Source organism: Eucyclogobius newberryi, unplaced genomic scaffold (assembly GCF_026437365.1).
Source record: "Eucyclogobius newberryi isolate DKJ021-1_F unplaced genomic scaffold, fEucNew1.0.hap1 SCAF_164, whole genome shotgun sequence".
In the NCBI taxonomy this organism is placed as follows: Eukaryota; Metazoa; Chordata; class Actinopteri; order Gobiiformes; family Gobiidae; genus Eucyclogobius; species Eucyclogobius newberryi.
Window position 1 is genome coordinate 200,448 of NW_027315795.1, and position 11,116 is coordinate 211,563.

Sequence of the window (11,116 nt, forward strand, 5' to 3'; positions counted from 1 at the left end):
CCTAGCCCTAGCCCTAGCCCTAGCCCTAAACCTAACACTAACCCTAACCCCCTAACCTTAAACTTAACCCTAACACTAACACTAACACTAGCCCTAACGCTAACCCTAGCCCTAACCCTAACCCTAAACCTAAACCTAAACCTAACCCTAAACATAACCCCCTAAACTTAACCCTAACCCTAACCCTAACCCTAACCCTCTTGTTACTCACTGTAGGTGTCCGTTAACCCAGTTTGGTTCAGTTATAACCCTAAACCTAAAAGGGCTGAAGTCATTTACATGAAAAAAACAATCATTTCATGTCAGAAAATCTGCCTCCTCCTCCTCCTGTGACCCTCCTCCTCCTGTGACCCTCCTCCTCCTGTGATCCTCCTCCTCCTGTGACCCTCCTCCTCCTCCTCCTGTGATCCTCCTCCTCCTGTGATCCTCCTCCTCCTCCTCCTGTGATCCTCCTCCTCCTCCTGTGATCCTCCTCCTCCTGTGATCCTCCTCCTCCTCCTGTGATCCTCCTCCTCCTCCTGTGATCCTCCTCCTCCTGTGATCCTCCTCCTCCTCCTGTTATCCTCCTCCTCCTCCTGTGATCCTCCTCCTCCTCCTCCTGTGACCCTCCTCCTCCTCCTCCTGTGATCCTCCTCCTCCTGTGATCCTCCTCCTCCTCCTCCTGTGATCCTCCTCCTCCTCCTGTGATCCTCCTCCTCCTGTGATCCTCCTCCTCCTCCTGTGATCCTCCTCCTCCTCCTGTTATCCTCCTCCTCCTCCTCCTCCTGTGATCCTCCTCCTCCTCCTCCTGTGATCCTCCTCCTCCTCCTGTGATCCTCCTCCTCCTCCTCCTGTGATCCTCCTTCTCCTCCTCCTGTGATCCTCCTCCTCCTCCTCCTCCTGTGATCCTCCTCCTCCTCTGATCCTCCTCCTCCTCCTCCTGTGATCCTCCTCCTCCTGTGATCTTCCTCCTCCTCCTGTGATCCTCCTTCTCCTTCTCCTCCTGTGATCCTCCTCCTCCTCCTCCTGTGATCCTCCTCCTCCTCCTCCTCCTGTGATCCTCCTCCTCCTCCTCTGATCCTCCTCCTCCTCCTCCTGTGATCCTCCTCCTCCTGTGATCCTCCTCCTCCTCCTGTGATCCTCCTCCTCCTGTGATCCTCCTCCTCCTCCTGTGATCCCCCTCCTCCTCCTCTTATCCCCCTCTTCCTCCTCTGATCCCCCTCCTCCTCCTCCTGTGATCCCCCTCCTCCTCTGATCCCCCTCCTCCTCCTTTGATCCCCCTCCTCCTCCTGTGATCCCCTTCCTCCTCCTCTGATCCTCCTCCTCCTGTGATCCCCCTCCTCCTGTGATCCCCCTCCTCCTCCTCCTCTGATCCCCCTCCTCCTCCTCTGAACCCCCTCCTCCTCCTCTGAACCCCTCCTCCTCCTCTGATCCCCCTCCTCCTCCTGCTGTGATCCCCCTCCTCCTCCTGTGATCCCCCTCCTCCTCCTCCTGTGATCCCTCTCTTCCTTCTGGTCTCCTCCTTCCTCTGCCCTTCCTCTGCTCCTCTCCTTCCTCTTTGCTCTTGTCTCTTGTGGTGTTTCCAGTAAACACTGTTAAAGTGCTGCTCTTATGATTCTATTGATTTTGTGTTTTAGACTCACCTCCATCTGAAAAACATCTTCCTCCACAGCCTCATCGTCCATCAAAGAGCATGTGATGGGACGGACCCAGGACATAGCCATGTGATGGGACGGACCCAGGACATAGCCATGTGATGGGACAGACCCAGGACATAGCCATGTGATGGGACAGACCCAGGACATAGCCATGTGATGGGACGGACCCAGGACATAGCCATGTGATGGAACGGACCCAGGACATAGCCATGTGATGGGACGGACCCAGGACATAGCCATGTGATGGGACGGACCCAGGACATAGCCATGTGATGGGACGGACCCAGGACATAGCCATGTGATGGGACAGACCCAGGACATAGCCGACAGACCCAGGACATAGCCATGTGATGGGACAGACCCAGGACATAGCCATGTGATGGGACAGACCCAGGACATAGCCATGTGATGGGACGGACCATGTGATGGGACGGACCCAGGACATAGCCATGTGATGGGACGGACCCAGGACATATGTGGACATATGACTCCTTACTTGACAGACTTTGTTTAAGCTTCATGTCCGAGGACTGGGAGGAAGTTGGCGCCGCTGTAACCCTGTTAGCACGTTCAGCTCCACTTTGAGTCCGTTCAATGCACTTTACGGCGGATGCAGAGCAGATGACGGAGCGTTTTCCCCTTGGGTCAGGGTTAGGTTGGACACAGCACTTTTCTCTCTCTCTGTTTGTTTGAAGCTTTGCATCAAGTGATCTGCCCCAGGGCAGCTGTGGCTGCACGTCCCAGTTATGATGTAAAGTATGTGTGATATTATCAGTCTAATAAGCCACAGCTGCAAATGAACTTCCTCTTTTATGGCTTTAAAATGAATAATACAAGAAATAAAACTGTTCAAATGAAATAATTGTATTTTTTCTGCTCATTTATTTCTTACTTGGGAAGAACTCGAGTTAGGGTTAGTGGGTTAGTGGATTAGTGGGTTAGGGTTAGGGTTAGGGTTAGGGTTAGGGTTAGGGTGGGTTAGGGTTAGGGTTAGGGTTAGGGTTAGGGTTAGGGTTAGGGTTAGGGTTAGGGTTAGGGTTAGGGTTAGGGTTAGGGTTAGGGTTAGGGTTAGGGTTAGGGTTAGGGTTAGGGTTAGGGTTAGGGTTAGGGTTAGGGTTAGGGTTAGGGTTAGGGTTAGGGTTAGGGTTAGGGTTAGGGTTAGGGTTAGGGTTAGGGTTAGGGTTAGGGTTAGGGTTAGGGTTAGGGTTAGGGTTAGGGTTAGGGTTAGGGTTAGGGTTAGGGTTAGGGTTAGGGTTAGGGTTAGGGTTAGGGTTAGGGTTAGGGTTAGGGTTAGGGTTAGGGTTAGGGTTAGGGTTAGGGTTAGGGTTAGGGTTAGGGTTAGGGTTAGGGTTAGGGTTAGGGTTAGGGTTAGGGTTAGGGTTAGGGTTAGGGTTAGGGTTAGGGTTAGGGTTAGGGTTAGGGTTAGGGTTAGGGTTAGGGTTAGGGTTAGGGTTAGGGTTAGGGTTAGGGTTAGGGTTAGGGTTAGGGTTAGGGTTAGGGTTAGGGTTAGGGTTAGGGTTAGGGTTAGGGTTAGGGTTAGGGTTAGGGTTAGGGTTAGGGTTAGGGTTAGGGTTAGGGTTAGGGTTAGGGTTAGGGTTAGGGTTAGGGTTAGGGTTAGGGTTAGGGTTAGGGTTAGGGTTAGGGTTAGGGTTAGGGTTAGGGTTAGGGTTAGGGTTAGGGTTAGGGTTAGGGTTAGGGTTAGGGTTAGGGTTAGGGTTAGGGTTAGGGTTAGGGTTAGGGTTAGGGTTAGGGTTAGGGTTAGGGTTAGGGTTAGGGTTAGGGTTAGGGTTAGGGTTAGGGTTAGGGTTAGGGTTAGGGTTAGGGTTAGGGTTAGGGTTAGGGTTAGGGTTAGGGTTAGGGTTAGGGTTAGGGTTAGGGTTAGGGTTAGGGTTAGGGTTAGGGTTAGGGTTAGGGTTAGGGTTAGGGTTAGGGTTAGGGTTAGGGTTAGGGTTAGGGTTAGGGTTAGGGTTAGGGTTAGGGTTAGGGTTAGGGTTAGGGTTAGGGTTAGGGTTAGGGTTAGGGTTAGGGTTAGGGTTAGGGTTAGGGTTAGGGTTAGGGTTAGGGTTAGGGTTAGGGTTAGGGTTAGGGTTAGGGTTAGGGTTAGGGTTAGGGTTAGGGTTAGGGTTAGGGTTAGGGTTAGGGTTAGGGTTAGGGTTAGGGTTAGGGTTAGGGTTAGGGTTAGGGTTAGGGTTAGGGTTAGGGTTAGGGTTAGGGTTAGGGTTAGGGTTAGGGTTAGGGTTAGGGTTAGGGTTAGGGTTAGGGTTAGGGTTAGGGTTAGGGTTAGGGTTAGGGTTAGGGTTAGGGTTAGGGTTAGGGTTAGGGTTAGGGTTAGGGTTAGGGTTAGGGTTAGGGTTAGGGTTAGGGTTAGGGTTAGGGTTAGGGTTAGGGTTAGGGTTAGGGTTAGGGTTAGGGTTAGGGTTAGGGTTAGGGTTAGGGTTAGGGTTAGGGTTAGGGTTAGGGTTAGGGTTAGGGTTAGGGTTAGGGTTAGGGTTAGGGTTAGGGTTAGGGTTAGGGTTAGGGTTAGGGTTAGGGTTAGGGTTAGGGTTAGGGTTAGGGTTAGGGTTAGGGTTAGGGTTAGGGTTAGGGTTAGGGTTAGGGTTAGGGTTAGGGTTAGGGTTAGGGTTAGGGTTAGGGTTAGGGTTAGGGTTAGGGTTAGGGTTAGGGTTAGGGTTAGGGTTAGGGTTAGGGTTAGGGTTAGGGTTAGGGTTAGGGTTAGGGTTAGGGTTAGGGTTAGGGTTAGGGTTAGGGTTAGGGTTAGGGTTAGGGTTAGGGTTAGGGTTAGGGTTAGGGTTAGGGTTAGGGTTAGGGTTAGGGTTAGGGTTAGGGTTAGGGTTAGGGTTAGGGTTAGGGTTAGGGTTAGGGTTAGGGTTAGGGTTAGGGTTAGGGTTAGGGTTAGGGTTAGGGTTAGGGTTAGGGTTAGGGTTAGGGTTAGGGTTAGGGTTAGGGTTAGGGTTAGGGTTAGGGTTAGGGTTAGGGTTAGGGTTAGGGTTAGGGTTAGGGTTAGGGTTAGGGTTAGGGTTAGGGTTAGGGTTAGGGTTAGGGTTAGGGTTAGGGTTAGGGTTAGGGTTAGGGTTAGGGTTAGGGTTAGGGTTAGGGTTAGGGTTAGGGTTAGGGTTAGGGTTAGGGTTAGGGTTAGGGTTAGGGTTAGGGTTAGGGTTAGGGTTAGGGTTAGGGTTAGGGTTAGGGTTAGGGTTAGGGTTAGGGTTAGGGTTAGGGTTAGGGTTAGGGTTAGGGTTAGGGTTAGGGTTAGGGTTAGGGTTAGGGTTAGGGTTAGGGTTAGGGTTAGGGTTAGGGTTAGGGTTAGGGTTAGGGTTAGGGTTAGGGTTAGGGTTAGGGTTAGGGTTAGGGTTAGGGTTAGGGTTAGGGTTAGGGTTAGGGTTAGGGTTAGGGTTAGGGTTAGGGTTAGGGTTAGGGTTAGGGTTAGGGTTAGGGTTAGGGTTAGGGTTAGGGTTAGGGTTAGGGTTAGGGTTAGGGTTAGGGTTAGGGTTAGGGTTAGGGTTAGGGTTAGGGTTAGGGTTAGGGTTAGGGTTAGGGTTAGGGTTAGGGTTAGGGTTAGGGTTAGGGTTAGGGTTAGGGTTAGGGTTAGGGTTAGGGTTAGGGTTAGGGTTAGGGTTAGGGTTAGGGTTAGGGTTAGGGTTAGGGTTAGGGTTAGGGTTAGGGTTAGGGTTAGGGTTAGGGTTAGGGTTAGGGTTAGGGTTAGGGTTAGGGTTAGGGTTAGGGTTAGGGTTAGGGTTAGGGTTAGGGTTAGGGTTAGGGTTAGGGTTAGGGTTAGGGTTAGGGTTAGGGTTAGGGTTAGGGTTAGGGTTAGGGTTAGGGTTAGGGTTAGGGTTAGGGTTAGGGTTAGGGTTAGGGTTAGGGTTAGGGTTAGGGTTAGGGTTAGGGTTAGGGTTAGGGTTAGGGTTAGGGTTAGGGTTAGGGTTAGGGTTAGGGTTAGGGTTAGGGTTAGGGTTAGGGTTAGGGTTAGGGTTAGGGTTAGGGTTAGGGTTAGGGTTAGGGTTAGGGTTAGGGTTAGGGTTAGGGTTAGGGTTAGGGTTAGGGTTAGGGTTAGGGTTAGGGTTAGGGTTAGGGTTAGGGTTAGGGTTAGGGTTAGGGTTAGGGTTAGGGTTAGGGTTAGGGTTAGGGTTAGGGTTAGGGTTAGGGTTAGGGTTAGGGTTAGGGTTAGGGTTAGGGTTAGGGTTAGGGTTAGGGTTAGGGTTAGGGTTAGGGTTAGGGTTAGGGTTAGGGTTAGGGTTAGGGTTAGGGTTAGGGTTAGGGTTAGGGTTAGGGTTAGGGTTAGGGTTAGGGTTAGGGTTAGGGTTAGGGTTAGGGTTAGGGTTAGGGTTAGGGTTAGGGTTAGGGTTAGGGTTAGGGTTAGGGTTAGGGTTAGGGTTAGGGTTAGGGTTAGGGTTAGGGTTAGGGTTAGGGTTAGGGTTAGGGTTAGGGTTAGGGTTAGGGTTAGGGTTAGGGTTAGGGTTAGGGTTAGGGTTAGGGTTAGGGTTAGGGTTAGGGTTAGGGTTAGGGTTAGGGTTAGGGTTAGGGTTAGGGTTAGGGTTAGGGTTAGGGTTAGGGTTAGGGTTAGGGTTAGGGTTAGGGTTAGGGTTAGGGTTAGGGTTAGGGTTAGGGTTAGGGTTAGGGTTAGGGTTAGGGTTAGGGTTAGGGTTAGGGTTAGGGTTAGGGTTAGGGTTAGGGTTAGGGTTAGGGTTAGGGTTAGGGTTAGGGTTAGGGTTAGGGTTAGGGTTAGGGTTAGGGTTAGGGTTAGGGTTAGGGTTAGGGTTAGGGTTAGGGTTAGGGTTAGGGTTAGGGTTAGGGTTAGGGTTAGGGTTAGGGTTAGGGTTAGGGTTAGGGTTAGGGTTAGGGTTAGGGTTAGGGTTAGGGTTAGGGTTAGGGTTAGGGTTAGGGTTAGGGTTAGGGTTAGGGTTAGGGTTAGGGTTAGGGTTAGGGTTAGGGTTAGGGTTAGGGTTAGGGTTAGGGTTAGGGTTAGGGTTAGGGTTAGGGTTAGGGTTAGGGTTAGGGTTAGGGTTAGGGTTAGGGTTAGGGTTAGGGTTAGGGTTAGGGTTAGGGTTAGGGTTAGGGTTAGGGTTAGGGTTAGGGTTAGGGTTAGGGTTAGGGTTAGGGTTAGGGTTAGGGTTAGGGTTAGGGTTAGGGTTAGGGTTAGGGTTAGGGTTAGGGTTAGGGTTAGGGTTAGGGTTAGGGTTAGGGTTAGGGTTAGGGTTAGGGTTAGGGTTAGGGTTAGGGTTAGGGTTAGGGTTAGGGTTAGGGTTAGGGTTAGGGTTAGGGTTAGGGTTAGGGTTAGGGTTAGGGTTAGGGTTAGGGTTAGGGTTAGGGTTAGGGTTAGGGTTAGGGTTAGGGTTAGGGTTAGGGTTAGGGTTAGGGTTAGGGTTAGGGTTAGGGTTAGGGTTAGGGTTAGGGTTAGGGTTAGGGTTAGGGTTAGGGTTAGGGTTAGGGTTAGGGTTAGGGTTAGGGTTAGGGTTAGGGTTAGGGTTAGGGTTAGGGTTAGGGTTAGGGTTAGGGTTAGGGTTAGGGTTAGGGTTAGGGTTAGGGTTAGGGTTAGGGTTAGGGTTAGGGTTAGGGTTAGGGTTAGGGTTAGGGTTAGGGTTAGGGTTAGGGTTAGGGTTAGGGTTAGGGTTAGGGTTAGGGTTAGGGTTAGGGTTAGGGTTAGGGTTAGGGTTAGGGTTAGGGTTAGGGTTAGGGTTAGGGTTAGGGTTAGGGTTAGGGTTAGGGTTAGGGTTAGGGTTAGGGTTAGGGTTAGGGTTAGGGTCTAGGGTTAGGGTTAGGGTTAGGGTTAGGGTTAGGGTTAGGGTTAGGGTTAGGGTTAGGGTTAGGGTTAGGGTTAGGGTTAGGGTTAGGGTTAGGGTTAGGGTTAGGGTTAGGGTTAGGGTTAGGGTTAGGGTTAGGGTTAGGGTTAGGGTTAGGGTTAGGGTTAGGGTTAGGGTTAGGGTTAGGGTTAGGGTTAGGGTTAGGGTTAGGGTTAGGGTTAGGGTTAGGGTTAGGGTTAGGGTTAGGGTTAGGGTTAGGGTTAGGGTTAGGGTTAGGGTTAGGGTTAGGGTTAGGGTTAGGGTTAGGGTTAGGGTTAGGGTTAGGGTTAGGGTTAGGGTTAGGGTTAGGGTTAGGGTTAGGGTTAGGGTTAGGGTTAGGGTTAGGGTTAGGGTTAGGGTTAGGGTTAGGGTTAGGGTTAGGGTTAGGGTTAGGGTTAGGGTTAGGGTTAGGGTTAGGGTTAGGGTTAGGGTTAGGGTTAGGGTTAGGGTTAGGGTTAGGGTTAGGGTTAGGGTTAGGGTTAGGGTTAGGGTTAGGGTTAGGGTTAGGGTTAGGGTTAGGGTTAGGGTTAGGGTTAGGGTTAGGGTTAGGGTTAGGGTTAGGGTTAGGGTTAGGGTTAGGGTTAGGGTTAGGGTTAGGGTTAGGGTTAGGGTTAGGGTTAGGGTTAGGGTTAGGGTTAGGGTTAGGGTTAGGGTTAGGGTTAGGGTTAGGGTTAGGGTTAGGGTTAGGGTTAGGGTTAGGGTTAGGGTTAGGGTTAGGGTTAGGGTTAGGGTTAGGGTTAGGGTTAGGGTTAGGGTTAGGGTTAGGGTTAGGGTTAGGGTTAGGGTTAGGGTTAGGGTTAGGGTTAGGGTTAGGGTTAGGGTTAGGGTTAGGGTTAGGGTTAGGGTTAGGGTTAGGGTTAGGGTTAGGGTTAGGGTTAGGGTTAGGGTTAGGGTTAGGGTTAGGGTTAGGGTTAGGGTTAGGGTTAGGGTTAGGGTTAGGGTTAGGGTTAGGGTTAGGGTTAGGGTTAGGGTTAGGGTTAGGGTTAGGGTTAGGGTTAGGGTTAGGGTTAGGGTTAGGGTTAGGGTTAGGGTTAGGGTTAGGGTTAGGGTTAGGGTTAGGGTTAGGGTTAGGGTTAGGGTTAGGGTTAGGGTTAGGGTTAGGGTTAGGGTTAGGGTTAGGGTTAGGGTTAGGGTTAGGGTTAGGGTTAGGGTTAGGGTTAGGGTTAGGGTTAGGGTTAGGGTTAGGGTTAGGGTTAGGGTTAGGGTTAGGGTTAGGGTTAGGGTTAGGGTTAGGGTTAGGGTTAGGGTTAGGGTTAGGGTTAGGGTTAGGGTTAGGGTTAGGGTTAGGGTTAGGGTTAGGGTTAGGGTTAGGGTTAGGGTTAGGGTTAGGGTTAGGGTTAGGGTTAGGGTTAGGGTTAGGGTTAGGGTTAGGGTTAGGGTTAGGGTTAGGGTTAGGGTTAGGGTTAGGGTTAGGGTTAGGGTTAGGGTTAGGGTTAGGGTTAGGGTTAGGGTTAGGGTTAGGGTTAGGGTTAGGGTTAGGGTTAGGGTTAGGGTTAGGGTTAGGGTTAGGGTTAGGGTTAGGGTTAGGGTTAGGGTTAGGGTTAGGGTTAGGGTTAGGGTTAGGGTTAGGGTTAGGGTTAGGGTTAGGGTTAGGGTTAGGGTTAGGGTTAGGGTTAGGGTTAGGGTTAGGGTTAGGGTTAGGGTTAGGGTTAGGGTTAGGGTTAGGGTTAGGGTTAGGGTTAGGGTTAGGGTTAGGGTTAGGGTTAGGGTTAGGGTTAGGGTTAGGGTTAGGGTTAGGGTTAGGGTTAGGGTTAGGGTTAGGGTTAGGGTTAGGGTTAGGGTTAGGGTTAGGGTTAGGGTTAGGGTTAGGGTTAGGGTTAGGGTTAGGGTTAGGGTTAGGGTTAGGGTTAGGGTTAGGGTTAGGGTTAGGGTTAGGGTTAGGGTTAGGGTTAGGGTTAGGGTTAGGGTTAGGGTTAGGGTTAGGGTTAGGGTTAGGGTTAGGGTTAGGGTTAGGGTTAGGGTTAGGGTTAGGGTTAGGGTTAGGGTTAGGGTTAGGGTTAGGGTTAGGGTTAGGGTTAGGGTTAGGGTTAGGGTTAGGGTTAGGGTTAGGGTTAGGGTTAGGGTTAGGGTTAGGGTTAGGGTTAGGGTTAGGGTTAGGGTTAGGGTTAGGGTTAGGGTTAGGGTTAGGGTTAGGGTTAGGGTTAGGGTTAGGGTTAGGGTTAGGGTTAGGGTTAGGGTTAGGGTTAGGGTTAGGGTTAGGGTTAGGGTTAGGGTTAGGGTTAGGGTTAGGGTTAGGGTTAGGGTTAGGGTTAGGGTTAGGGTTAGGGTTAGGGTTAGGGTTAGGGTTAGGGTTAGGGTTAGGGTTAGGGTTAGGGTTAGGGTTAGGGTTAGGGTTAGGGTTAGGGTTAGGGTTAGGGTTAGGGTTAGGGTTAGGGTTAGGGTTAGGGTTAGGGTTAGGGTTAGGGTTAGGGTTAGGGTTAGGGTTAGGGTTAGGGTTAGGGTTAGGGTTAGGGTTAGGGTTAGGGTTAGGGTTAGGGTTAGGGTTAGGGTTAGGGTTAGGGTTAGGGTTAGGGTTAGGGTTAGGGTTAGGGTTAGGGTTAGGGTTAGGGTTAGGGTTAGGGTTAGGGTTAGGGTTAGGGTTAGGGTTAGGGTTAGGGTTAGGGTTAGGGTTAGGGTTAGGGTTAGGGTTAGGGTTAGGGTTAGGGTTAGGGTTAGGGTTAGGGTTAGGGTTAGGGTTAGGGTTAGGGTTAGGGTTAGGGTTAGGGTTAGGGTTAGGGTTAGGGTTAGGGTTAGGGTTAGGGTTAGGGTTAGGGTTAGGGTTAGGGTTAGGGTTAGGGTTAGGGTTAGGGTTAGGGTTAGGGTTAGGGTTAGGGTTAGGGTTAGGGTTAGGGTTAGGGTTAGGGTTAGGGTTAGGGTTAGGGTTAGGGTTAGGGTTAGGGTTAGGGTTAGGGTTAGGGTTAGGGTTAGGGTTAGGGTTAGGGTTAGGGTTAGGGTTAGGGTTAGGGTTAGGGTTAGGGTTAGGGTTAGGGTTAGGGTTAGGGTTAGGGTTAGGGTTAGGGTTAGGGTTAGGGTTAGGGTTAGGGTTAGGGTTAGGGTTAGGGTTAGGGTTAGGGTTAGGGTTAGGGTTAGGGTTAGGGTTAGGGTTAGGGTTAGGGTTAGGGTTAGGGTTAGGGTTAGGGTTAGGGTTAGGGTTAGGGTTAGGGTTAGGGTTAGGGTTAGGGTTAGGGTTAGGGTTAGGGTTAGGGTTAGGGTTAGGGTTAGGGTTAGGGTTAGGGTTAGGGTTAGGGTTAGGGTTAGGGTTAGGGTTAGGGTTAGGGTTAGGGTTAGGGTTAGGGTTAGGGTTAGGGTTAGGGTTAGGGTTAGGGTTAGGGTTAGGGTTAGGGTTAGGGTTAGGGTTAGGGTTAGGGTTAGGGTTAGGGTTAGGGTTAGGGTTAGGGTTAGGGTTAGGGTTAGGGTTAGGGTTAGGGTTAGGGTTAGGGTTAGGGTTAGGGTTAGGGTTAGGGTTAGGGTTAGGGTTAGGGTTAGGGTTAGGGTTAGGGTTAGGGTTAGGGTTAGGGTTAGGGTTAGGGTTAGGGTTAGGGTTAGGGTTAGGGTTAGGGTTAGGGTTAGGGTTAGGGTTAGGGTTAGGGTTAGGGTTAGGGTTAGGGTTAGGGTTAGGGTTAGGGTTAGGGTTAGGGTTAGGGTTAGGGTTAGGGTTAGGGTTAGGGTTAGGGTTAGGGTTAGGGTTAGGGTTAGGGTTAGGGTTAGGGTTAGGGTTAGGGTTAG